Genomic DNA, 13,826 nt, shown 5'->3' with positions numbered 1-13,826 from the left:
AGCCTAACACAACCTTCTCTGACAATGAGAAACCTGGCCCCATTATCCTCAATATATTTACATTTTAATCCTATAATATACTAACAGCAGTTTCATACTTACTGACCTATACAACTGTGACAAACAATTCAACTAACTAGAATTCATATTTGTTTACAGTTCTTATCATCTGCAGTCTGAGTGTATACAGAAAAAAAACTGTGTTCAAAAATTACTTGGGTTGGTTTTTACCCTCCTTTAGTAAGATTGTTATTGATTTGAAATACAGTTAAGTTTATTTGTTTTTGTTTGTATTCCATTTTAGGTTTTGTTTTCCCCATTCTTTTAAATTTTATCATTGTATAATTATTTTGAGTATGTAATCATAATCCCAAAAGTCAAAAATATTCAGAGGAGTGTCACTCCTTTACCTCTTGTTTCTTCTAACCCATTCGCACCTCCTCTTGTATTTCTGATGTATCCTTTGTTTTGTTTTTGTGAAATTAAGGAGATACATGATATTACCTTATATTCTCCACTTTTTTTACAGAAGAGATAGCACAATATAGGTCTCACATTAGGTCCTTCTTAGTGTATCGCATCAATAGGTACGTGACTTCAATTTGTTCCATTATTGTCCATGTTAAATTGGATTACAAGTTCAAGTCCTTTTGTGCTTTGCTTTTTTCATTTGACAAATGTGGTTCATAAATACCATCCTCAATAACTTTTATGGCTTCATAGTGCTCCATTATGTGGATACAACATAGTTTATTTAATGACTTTTTTATATTTCCAATGTTTACAATCACAAACAATGCTGTATGAGAAACCTTTTGCATATATATTTTTATATTTTTAGAGGTGTATCTTCAAAGTAAGTTCCTAGACATGGGACTGCTAAGTCAAAAGATAAGCACATATATAGTTTCATTAAATATTGTCAAATTCTCCTCCTCAGACGTTGTACCAATTTTCATTTCCACCAGCAAGGTCTAAGGGTTCCTGTTTTCCCAAAGCCTCACCAACAAAATGTATGGTCAAACTTTAACATGTTTGCCAATCACATGGGGTGAGAAATGGTACCTCAGAGTAGTTTAACGTTTATTACTTTTCTTATGTTAAGCAGGGTTCATATGTGTGTGTTTTGTGTGTGTGTGTGTGTGCGTGTGTGTGTAGTCTGTTCATGTCTTTTGCTAGTTTTTAAAAAATCAAGCTTATCAGGTCTCTTTCTGTGACTTTTAAATGAATTCTTTATATTTTAAGAATTCTTAATACATTAGAATTATCTATGTGTTGCAAATATCTCTCAGTTTGTTTTTGTCAACTTCATTTATGGTGTTTTTTTGCCATGTAAATTTTTTTGTAGTTAAATTTTTATTTTCTTTTATTGCCTCTGGATTTCAAGTGATAATCAAAAGTCTTTCCTTACACCAAAGTTATAGAGGAATTCACCTGTGTGTATTTATTGCATCTATATGGTTTCATTTTTTACATTATTCTCTCTGATTCATTTGGAGTTTATTCTTATCTATGGTGTGAGATATAAATCTAATTGTATCTTTTTCCAAATGGTTATCCAGTTTGTCTCAGCACCTTAATTCAAACACTCATCTTTGTTTCAGTGATTTGAAATACTTTTCCATACACTAATTTTCCACAGGTACTTGGGTCTAGTTTTTTTCAGTCATATTCTGGTCTGTCTATTCACACACCAGTACCATACTGTTTTAATTATGATGTTTTTATATCCTTAATCCTCTCTTGTAACTTTTCTTATTTTGTGTTTTTCTAGTCTTACTATCAACTTGTGTAGCTCCATTGTGAAAAAGCCTTTTTTGGTATTGGTGTTGGGAATGCATTAAATTTATAAATTAACTTGGGGGAAAATAACATTTTTATGGGCTGAATTGTTCTCTCCAAAACAAGAGATGTCTTCTGTTTGTTCAAGTGTACTTTTGTTTCTGTCAGGAGCGTTCAGAAGTCTTCCTCATTTCTTATTTCTTGGGAAGTCCTCTGTCATCCCAATCTCTCTACTCAGGTAAGTTAGGCTCAAAATACTAGTAAGAATTTATGCTTTTGGCTTCCTCTGAATTCATCTTCTTATTCTCCTTCTTGATTCTTATCATTCTCATTAATCTCATTCACCCCAGGATGATAGCGATGTTTTCCTCTTGATTCTTTGGGAATTCATGGTAGAACCTAGTACTTCTCCTATACAGGACATCAAAGGCTTCAAACATTGAGCCCGGCCCTGAAAGTCATGTCCAGAATCATGAGGCAGAGGACAGACTTCACGTGGGTTCTGAGTGTCTTTTCAGCCACTCATAGAGATGACCGTTTTCATTCCATGACAGCATGAAGGGATAAATATGTTCAACTCTATCAGCTGCTGTATGTGGATTTGTGAACAGTTAGTACAGAAAACAGCCATGTTTGCCTTGTTACTTCTCCTCCACTTCTAAAAGTTTATTTACCCCAAACAGTTCTCCTTTGACCTGCTTAGGACTAGCCAAGCTAAAAAGTGTTTTAAACACAAACCAACTATTTTTAGCCTTGGGAATAAAAGAGTCAACTCAAGCAAAATTTATCGGGTTCCCAGGCAGTTTGGACACTCCCTTGTGGCTTATAGTAAACTACCTATTACCAATCTAGACTTTTGTAGGTTTTATCAGAAGTCTCACCTTCAAAAGCCAGTCTCGCACTACCAAAATTTTGTCAGTTCCTGGATCTGAAGGCCTCATCCCTGGGATACCTTTCATGCCTTTCAGAAACCCAAAGGCAACACCAAAAGGCAATTTCCTATGAGATCAACAGTCCCTTCCTCGAATTGTTTTCCCTTTTAGCTTAACTCATCAATTTTCAATCAATTTTCTTTCCATTCAAGTGCATGTGTTTTACGTAAACTCTCTCCCCTTTGGAGCCCGGGGCCTGGTCCTCAGTTGCCTCAAGTCCATCCTGTCTCAGCATAGCTGATCTGACCCTAAGTCCCCGCAGACTCTGCAGATCCTTGGGGCAAGGAGCACGAGAGGCTCTGCAGAGAACTTGCCCTGCTAAGCCCATCACCGTGTGCCAGCAAGCTGGGGATCTAGATACTGCTAAGGTCTATTTAAGGTCCATTTTAGGGAAATCTGATGACTGACTGAGGCCAGTTGGGGACAGAGACTAGAAACGCTCACCCACTGATTCTGCAGAGAGGCTTCCCTCTCCTTTAAAGGATATCCTCACCAGCCTGAACTCTCCTTGCTTCTTGAGAGATGTACCTTTACCAATCATGGCCCACAGGACTGTTACTCAGTCAACCTGGCAGTCTCAAACTGTACCCTGTGGCCCAGCACATCAGCTGGGCCACAGATGATTTTCAGTCCGGCCTCACATCTTGCCACAGTTTCCAGCTGGATGGACAACAAGCCCCATGAGGTTAAGCAATGTAACCCTGGGCTCCAGAGTGAGTCAGTTGCTCAGCTATGCTGTAAACTGTGGACCCGTTCAGGCTTCCAGGACTTTTCTCTAACCGGCAGACCACAGGGTCCCTCTCCTGCAATCAGATCGGCTTGTCTGCAGAGAAATGGAATTAAGCTATTAGCAAGTGGTTTCTGACTCTTGCAGAGACACCAGCAACAATGTCCACTTCGACATAACGTTTTAAGAGAGCTGTTTGTTTTGGCAGTGCTTCACTATATTACACATTCCTGCCACTTAATTGTCCTTGCAAAGATCAACAAAGACCTTCTGAAGCAAAGCTGGAAGCTGTAGAACTCAGCTAAGCAAATGTTTGTTAAAATGAGGAGGGAAGGGGGGGTTAGCTCTATATATTCAGCTGTACTCTGAAATGACACCATTTTCTCTACAGTGTCATCCATTTCCTGAACTTCCGTATCCCGCCCCTACTGCCTTCAATTCTGAAAGTTTGAAAATATGTTCTAATTCTTGGTCTCATTATTATCAAACTGCTTCCTTTGATCTTCAAAGCCATTTGGCAAGTTCAAAGCACATAAAGACACAGTGTCTAATTTTTTTTGTTCTTGCTTTTTAAAATATAAAAGTCACATTATTATAATGATGTTAATGATAATAGTGAGAAAACACCTTAAATATCTTAGTGGATGTTGATAAGGGACCCTCATGAGCTAAGAGCTGTGCAGAACATGGACTCAAACACGAGTCTCTCTCTCTCTCTCAACAAAGGCAAGAAAAAAGAAAACACAGCTGTTGATACACACTTTTTCTTCACCTTCTATGTGCAGTTTCTGGCCAGAGACCCAGGGGTAGACACCAGCAGGATGGGGGAATCAATTCCTGCCCACAATGAGTTAATGATCTAGCAGGATGGCGAGGTCATGCCAGCATTAGGGATGGTTAAAATCTTTTCAATAGAGGCAGAAAAATCACCCTGTGGCTTTCCTGGGTCTTTGGAAATACTGAAAATTAAAAGCCAGTTTCTGAAGGTCATCTTATAGATGGAGCCACACTTTATACTTCTGGAAACATGTTCACATTTACTATGCCCCGTTTGTCCTATCAAGAAACTCCTGAACTGGGGGGAAACTACTTTATGAAAATGGGCCCATGAGAAATGGAAACGGGAACTAGAATTCCCATCTCCAACCCTTAACTGAGGAATGTTATAAGAAGAGAAAACAAGGACACTGGTTATGTTAAAATTATGCTGTATCCTTTGAATTATTAGTAAATATGTATAGAGCATTACCAAGCACATGGTACAGAACAAAAGACATTCTATGGGCCTAATGAGTTAATAGAAGGGGGGAAAAGGGTGTCTTAAGAGGCGAAGGACCTGAGAGATGCCTTTGCACATTCTGTTACCTTTGTCTGGAACACCACTATGTGCCTGGTTCACCCTTACTTCCTGTGCAAGATTCAGCTTAGACGTCACCTCCTTGAAGAAGCCAGACTCGGTCTTCTCAAGTTCATACCCCTCCTCTGTGATCTCATAGCCCTTCTCAGTCTCAAAATACAGTCTTTATTGTATTTTGTTTGAAATTGCCCTGCAGAGCACTGCCCAACATTGACCCAAGCTCTTTCAGAATAAAGACACTATCTATTTTACATGTTTATCCCTAGAGCCTAGCACACAGTAGGCCTATATTCAATATTTTTAAAAAATGATATTATAAACTTCTCTCTCTTCCTGAAAGAGGCAGCAAGGAAAAGATCTTAACAGTGTGAGATCTTAACGGTGTGACTGAGGGAAAGGACGTATTAGTTTCCTGTGGCTGTTGTAACAAACTGGGGGGTTTAAAACAACAGAAATTTATTCTCTCACAGTTCTGGAGCCTAGAAGTCTGCAATCAGTATCGCTAGTGGAAATCAAAGTATCAGCAGGGCTGTGCTTCCTTCAGAAGTTCTAGGGGAGAATCTGTTCCTTGTTTTTCCCAGCTTCTGGTGATTGCCAACATTCTTTGACTTATGGCTACATCAGTCGCATCTTCAAGGCCAGCATCTCCAAATCTCTGTCTGCTCTGTCTTCACATTGCTTCCTCCTACCTGTGTGTGTCAAATCTGCCTCTGCTTCTCTCTTAACGATACATGTGATTACATTTAGGCCCCACCCAGATCATTCTGGATAACCTTCCCACCTGAAGATCCTTAATCACATCTACAAAGACTTTACCATATAAAATAATATTCACAAGTTCTAAGGATTAGGGCATGGATATCTTTTAGGGGGGCCATTTTTCAGTCTACCACAGGAGGCTTAGAAATAAATTTTTTTTATGATGACGAAAGAGTTAACAAGAAGAAGTAATTTGATGAAGAATAATATGTCATAAAATGAGCAAAGCCTTTGAAAATGAGGAAGTTGATAAAGAGGAAATAAAAGTTATTATAAAATAGGAACTAAAATATTTAATTTGGCAATCTAGGGAGGCAAACTTCATAGCCCAGTAGTTAAGAGCATAGATGCTGGAACTCAACTGCCTGGTTAGAACCTGGCTTCATCATTTACTGGCTGTGTGACCTGGGATAGTTACGTAACTTCCCTGTGCCTCAATGTCCTCATCTATAAAATGGTAATGACCACAGAACTTAACTTCATACGGTTGTGGTAAAGGATTAAAAGACAGTATATTTAGAGCATTTGGAAGTATTTGCTACTATTATTTTAAGAAAACCAGAAATCTAAAAGAGGAAGTACAAATTTAAAACAGAACAAAAAGGAGAAATGTGTGGAAGATAAACGTTGATAAGAAAAGAGAACTTTTAAAATGATTGACCAAGAAGAAAGAAAAAAAGAAATGCTGCCTAAATGATGTAAGATATTTTTTAACAAAGTAAATTAAAAACATTTGCAACCACAAATTTGAGGGGGAAATAGGATAAATACGTTGCATATCATAAGAAAGACCAAGTCTATAATTGAGGACACTAGGAAAATTGCAGAAAGTAGAAAAGAATGTTCCAAGGCTAGCAACTCTTCTTTCCTTTATATATTTATGTGGTTCGTATTGTTTTTCTCAGATCTTTTATGTCTTTGCTGATTTTTTTGTCTAGTTATTCCAGTAATTGCTGAGAGAAGATTGATGAAATTCTAAGCTTGTGGAATTTTCAATTTCTCTTTTTAATTCTATCTGTTTTTATCTCATGTATTCTGAGATTCTTTTTTTAGTTGCATACACATTTGTGATTGTTTATGCCTTCTTCATGAGTTGACTCTGTTATTATAATGAAATATCCCTCTTTTCTTTGATAGTACTTTTTGACTTGTGTATTAGTTTCCTGGGGTTGCCATAAAAAGTAACACAAATTGGGTGGTTTAAAACAACAGAAATTATAATCTCTCAGTTCTGGATGCTAGAAGTTCGAAATCAAGGTATCAGCAGGGCCATCCTCCCTGAAGGCTCTAGGCAAGAATTCTTCCCTGCCTCTTCCAGCTTCTTATGGTTGCCTGCAGTCCTTGGTGTTCCTGGGCTTGTAGATCTGGCAATCCAATCTCTGCCTCTGTCATCACATAGCCTTCTTCACCCTGTGTCTCTCCATGTCTCTGTGTCCAAATTTTCCTCTTCTTATAAGGACACTGGTCATTGCATTAGGGTCTGCCCTAATGCGCTATGACCTCATCTCAACTTGACTATATCAACAAAGACCCTGTTTCCAAGTAAGATCACCTTCACAGGTACCAGGGGTTAGGACTTCAATATATCTTTTTGGGAAACACAATTCAACCCACAACATCTTGGAATCTATTTTGTCCGATATTCATATAGCTAGCCACTGCAGCCTTCTTATGTTTTCTATTTGCATAGTACATATATTTTTTCCCATCCATTTACTTTGAGACTCTCTATGTCTTCAGATTTAAAGTATGTCTCTTAGGCAGTAGTTTTTAAATTCCTTCTGACAATCTCTTTCTGTTGATTAAATTGTTTAATCCATTAATATTTAATGTGATTACTGATATGTTTGGGTAGGCCAACCATTTTATTTTTTGTTGTTTACCTGTCTTCTCTATTGTTTTAGCCTGTGCTTTTCAGTTATTGGTTTTAAAAATTATTTGAATTTAATTTATTTAAATTTTCTTATTGGCTTTTTAGATGTGCTTCTTTGCATTTTTTCTTAGTGATTGACTAGTAATTACAACATATATTCTTAACTTTTCACAGTTAACATGATAACATGGTAACATTTTGTGTAAAATATTGAAAACTTGCAAATATATAGAGCTGTATCCACCCCTGCTATGTCCTTTTTGTTATAGTTGTTATGTGTATTACATTATAAATTATATTTATATATTTTGTAAATCCCACAAGGCAATGTCATACTTTTTGCCTTAAACAGATCTATTTTTTAAATGAAGAGAAAAAAGAAAAATTAATCTTTTGCATTTCTCCAGCTATTTTTTTTTTTTTGTGGTACGCAGGCCTCTCACTGTTGCGGCGTCTCCCGTTGTGGAGCACAGGCTCCGGACGTGCAGGCTCAGCGGCCATGGCTCACGGGCCTAGTCGCTCCGCGGCATGTGGGATCTTCCCAGACTGGGGCATGAACCCGTGTCCCCTGCATCAGCAGGTGGACTCTCAACCACTGCGCCACCAGGGAAGCCCTCTCCAGCTTTTTAAAAAAACATTTCTGATGCTCTTTATCCTTTTCTGAGAATACAGATATCCATTTAGAATCTTTTCCTTCAGCTAAGGAACTTCCCTTAGCATTCTCATAATGTAGATCTGCTAACAACAAATTCTTAGTTCTCTTTTATCTGAAATAGTTTTTATTTTGCCATTATCTTTGAAGGATATTTTTGCTGGATAAGATATTCTGGGTTGGTTTTTTTTTTTTTCTTTCAGCACTTTAACGATGTTCCATTCTCTTCTGGTCTCCATGGTTTTTGATGAGAATTCATTTCTTAATTGGACTCTAATCCCCTGTATATAATGCATCATTTTTCTTTTGCTGCTTTCCAGGTTTGTCCTTTATCTTTGGCTCAATAGTTTATGATGTATTTCAATGTTAGTATCTTCGCGTCTATTCTAATTGGTGTTGACAAAGCATCTTGAATCTAAGTTTTTATTTTTCAACAGATTTGGGAAACTTTTGGCCATTATTTATTCAAATATTTTTTTTCTGCCCTATGCTTTCTCTCTTCTTCCTCTGACACTGCCTGTATGTTGAATCATTTGATATTATCTGAGCCCATGTTCATTTTTTAAAATTTTTTTCTCTCCGTTCATCTACTTAGATAATTTCATTGAGTCATTTCCAAGTTCACTTACTCTTTTTTTTTTAAACATCTCTATTTGGTTATTAAGTTGATTCAATAATTTTAGAATTTCAGATATATTTTTAGTTCTAGAATTTTCACTTTTTTATTGTTTAAGTATCTCTGCTGAGTTTTCCTATGTTTTCATTCGTCGAGAGCATATTTTGCTTTACTTTATCAAGAATAGTTAAAATAGCTGCTTTAGCATTCTTATCTGTTACTTTCAACATCTGCTTCATCTCAGGGTCAGATGTAGTTCATTCTCTTTTCTCTTGAGAATGTGCTTCATTTTCCTGATTCTTTATATGTCAAGTTATTTGTGAATCTATCACATATATTATGAATGTAAAGTTATGAAGTTTCTGGGTTTTGTTCTTTTTCTCTAGTGTGTGTTGTTGCCTTGGCTTTAGCAGGCAATTTTCTTGGCTAGGCTCGAACTGCAAACTCTGTTTCTTTGGGCAGCAGCTCTAGTCTGGATTCAAATCATTCGCTGTAACTGAGCTGCTTTATTCTGTTCCATGCATTCACAGTTCAGAGGTCAGTCTGAGATGTGGCTAGACAGAATTTAGGGATCCTTTCTCTGTCTCCTTTCTCTTCCCTTCCAGAATTCTTCCACTCACTTCAGTAGCAGTTTCCCAGCTTCACTTTTCTGATTCTGCTAACCAGAAAGACTGCGTTTTTCAATCAGTGCCCTCACCACTAGGCTGCCAAATGCCAAATGGACCACATCAATCTCCAACTAAAAGCCGCAGAACTGGGGCACTTACACCATAGCACTCCAAGCATTCACTCCCCACAAGAGTCTTTCTGCTTCTCTTCCCTCTCCAATTGCTTCAGGTAGTTGCTTTTGTATTATATCCAGGTTTTATCATTGTTTCTAGAGGGGAAAGGGCATCCTCTGGGAGGGACTTATTCCATCACTAACAGAAGCTGGAAATCCATTTGACCTGCAGGATTGTTTCTAACAGTAAAGAGTTGAAAACAACTTGAATGGCCAACAACAGAGAAAGATTAAAGAGACTGTTGTCCATCATCTGCTGGAACACTACTTAGCCGTTAAAAAGAATAAGATCAACCTGACTACTAAAAAGGAGAGAGCACCAGGAAATACTCTTCGGTTTAAAAGCAAGTTTCAGAATTGTACTAGAGCCTGTATAGTGGGGGCTATGTGGTGTGCCTCTCAGGTCCTCCCTTCAGGATCAATGCACTTATTCTTGCAGCTGCCAGGAACATTGGCTGCTGAAGGATCACAGTGGAGTTTCGCTTTAGAAATTGCCCTCAGCTGAAGAGAGCCACGTTTTCTAAAGTACATCCCCTTCTCAGGGGCAGCTGCCGTTCGATGACTGGTTAATATGAAGGTACGATGGCCCAGTCCCTTTACCTTAAAGGTCAACTCTGAAGGCATATCTGGAGTGCCCCTCTGTCCAGCACCGCTCCCTCACTCCCTTATAGGCCTTGTTCCAGCAATTCATTCCCCCCATTAAATCTGTTGCATGTAAGCCTCCATCTCAGAGTCTATTTCTTGGGGAAACTGATGTAAGGCAGCCTAATAGCTTTCAGGTAAACAAACAAACGAAACACAGTTCTGGAAGCTCATAAATGTATATAAAGGCAGAGAAAACATTCTGGAAGAATATAGGTGAAAATGACAATAACAGATATCTTTAGGGAGGTATCTGGCATGTGGAGAGAGTATTCAATAGACTTTAATTAACATGTGCTGTTTAATTTGTTACAACTCATATATTTATGTATATTTGTTGAATTAAAAACAAATACAGTCTGAGAGTTCCCTGGAGGTCCAGTGTTTAGGACTTGGCACTTTCACTGCTGGGGCCAGGTTCAATCGCTGGTCGGGAAACTAAGATCCAATAAGCTGTGCGGCGTAGCCAAACAAAGAAACAAAATACAATCACAAATACCAAAAAATAACTCTCCATCTCTATCTGCATCCCAGACCCTTCAAAACCTGAGCTCTAGGACCATACACCCAGTTGCTTATTGTACACCTCTACTTGGATATCTCTCAGAATCTTTACATTAAAGTGTCCCCCCAAATAAGGTCAGCATCTCCTCTCCACTTTTTGCCCTGTATTTCCTGTCTCAGCGAATGAGAACGTCACCACTCACCTGATTGCACAAACAGGGAGTGTGGATGTCGTTTTTGACTTTTCTTTCTACCTCACTGCTCCATTTGCAATTCACGTTCAAGTCCCGTGGATTCCATCTCCTTACTATCCTCAGACCCCTCAATTCTCTCCATTTGTTGCCATTCTCTTATTCAGGTTACCATCCACTTTGCCTGGATCCTTGTTGCAGAATCTTGACTCTTCTTCTTGGCCCCAGTCTTGCCCCTGTTTAATCCATTCTCTGCATTCCAGCAAGGGCAATCTTTCTGAAATATTAAGCTGTTCAAATTCAACAGGTAGGAGTTTGCATAGAATCCTTCCTATTCTTCCAGTTGCCATCTAACCACTTTATGACCATTTCCGCATTGGACCTGAGAGGCAGCCTGTAGCCTGTAAAGAATGAAATGCCCCACCTCGGCCTGGGAGACGTGGAGAGCACCGTTTGGGCTAACTGGGCATGTCCAGTAACAGCGTTTGTATGTGATTCCACTGAACCCTGTGGATTATGCTAAGTCCATGGACTAACTGGAGGGAGTTCAAAAAGAGAGCAGGAGTGGTGAGAGGAATGGAAGAAAAGAAAAGATATATGGAGAAAAGTTAAAGAGATATCTATCTATCTATTTATCTGTCTATCATCTATGTGTCTTTAGGTCATATCCTCAAATGGAGATGGAGGCTGAGAACTCACTCTGTCTTAAAGCAGAAAAGTGACTATAGATAGAGAAAGGGTGGGAATGGTTAAAACCTAACTCTCAGTGTACTAAGGGGGCCAGTTACCCCTGGGGTTTGAGTTTCTTAATAAAGCAAATCTTGAAAATGCTGTTAAAAAAAAGAAAATTTGTGGGGTTTTTTTGAATGGCATAATTGTAGATAGATCTTTTAATTTGTTTTTGATTTCCATTAAAATTATTTTGATATAATGTTAATAATAAGACCTACGGTTTAAAAGAAGTTTTTAAAAATATTTATTTTATTGAAGTATAGTTGATTTACAATGTTGTGTTAGTTTCTGGTGTACAGCAAAGTGATTCAGTTATACATAAACATAATAGCTTGCATCTGCTAATCCCAAACTCCCAATCCATCCCTTCCCCACACCCCTCCCCCTTGGCAACCACAATCTGTCCTCTATGTCTGTGAGTCTGTTTAAAAGGATATGGGGAGGGGGAAGGGTAAGCTGTGACAAAGCGAGAGAGAGGCATGGACATATATACACTACCAAACGTAAGGTAGATAGCTGGTGGGGGGCAGCCGCATGGCACAGGGGGATCAGCTCGGTGCTTTGTGACCGCTGGAGGGGTGGGATAGGGAGGGTGGGAGGGAGGGAGATGCAAGAGGGAAGAGAAATGGGAACATATGTATAACTGATTTACTTTGTTATAAAGCAGAAACTAACACACCATTGTAAAGCAATTATACTCCAATAAAGATGTAAAAAAAAAAAGTCTTTTTAAAGTGAAACTGTCAGCTCCTTTTTTATCTTAATATTATAGAAAAATTTTGAATATATACAGAAGTGGAGAGAATAGTATGTCAGCCCTCATGAGTGCACCACTGAGTTTCAACAATTAGCCTCTGTTTGCCAGTCTTTTTGTTTGTTTGCTTTTAACATCTGCTGTATAACATCTGCTGTATAACAAAGTGAATCAGCTATATGTATACATATATCCCCATATCTCCTCCCTCTTATGTCTCCCTCCCACCCTCCCTATCCCACCCCTCTAGGTGGACACAAAGCACTGAGCTGACCTCCCTGACTTGAGGACACGGGGGAAGGTTAAGCTGGACGAAGTGAGAGAGTGACATGGACGTACATCCACTACCGAATGTAAAACAGATAGCTAGTGCCAGTCTTCTTTGGTGTACCTCCTTCACGCCAGTTGTTAAGCTATTACCTCAGCTTCAGGCCCATACTTCTGTGTCCTCGTTGAGAATCTGGGGCTCTTGAAACCCCACTTTTGTTTTACCAGCCGGCTCCCTGTTGGACTCAGCCAATGGCTGAAGGAGGAAGGGACTTGCCTCTTCCTATTGGCTTCCTGCCAACACCACCACCCTTTCCTGAGGCAGCCGTCCCTTTCCAGACTAACAGTGGTATCTAGTTGCAATTCCTCTGACATTCACACAGCCAGCCTCATTCCCCCCTCAAAGGCACCAGACCCAGTTGGCCAGAGCACTGTCTGGAGTCCGGGGGTAACTTCAGTGCCCCTCCTTGAGCTCAGACACTAGCGATCCTCTCAGAGGTCTGTGTTCCCGCTGAGCAGGGACCCTTCTCCAAGGCTCTAGGTTTTGCTAGGTGCAACCCCTTCCATTTATTCCCCAACCTTAGGGCAGTAACTACTTCCTGCAGTTGCTACTTTCATGATACCTTAGGTTCTCTTTTTGCCTTCCGGTGATCTGGTTAATAATTCTTCGTGGTATATTCTCTGTTACAATACGTGGCGTGGATTCTGTCTCCTGACAAGATCCTGACTGACCTACCCCTTACCCCTTTATTTTAAAAGCAAATTCAGACATCATGCCATTTCATCTGTAAGTGCTTCAGAATATATGTCCAACGTACAGGCATTTAAGAAAATTATATAACCACCATGGCATTAACAAACAAAGTTAACAGTAATCCCTCAATTCCATTTAATAATTAGTGTGTATGCAAATTTCCTTGATCTTCCCAGTGACCTCAGAGATCTTCATAAGCATCATTCACAGATGCCCTTGGGGTGTAGGGAGGGAACAGGAACAAGGGACATGGAAGGATGGGAACTGCTCCAGGTGGGAATTCCTAAAGAACTAGAAACCCCCTGTCATTTTCACTTGTCTTAAGGCTAGAAAGGAGATAGAAAGGACTCCTGGGAGAAGACAGGAGCTTTAAGGGCAGACACAGGGTAGTGGGAGGTCCTGGGAATCAAACAGCAGGTAGGTGTGTTGGCCAAATCATTATCGATTGATTGCCTTTGGACACTGTTTCCTCACCAGAAGCCTGTGCCGGCAACATGAGTGAA

This window comes from Lagenorhynchus albirostris, chromosome 3, assembly GCF_949774975.1.
Source record: "Lagenorhynchus albirostris chromosome 3, mLagAlb1.1, whole genome shotgun sequence".
In the NCBI taxonomy this organism is placed as follows: Eukaryota; Metazoa; Chordata; class Mammalia; order Artiodactyla; family Delphinidae; genus Lagenorhynchus; species Lagenorhynchus albirostris.
The sequence above is the reverse complement of the archived record's forward strand: the minus strand, read 5'-3'. Positions refer to the sequence as shown.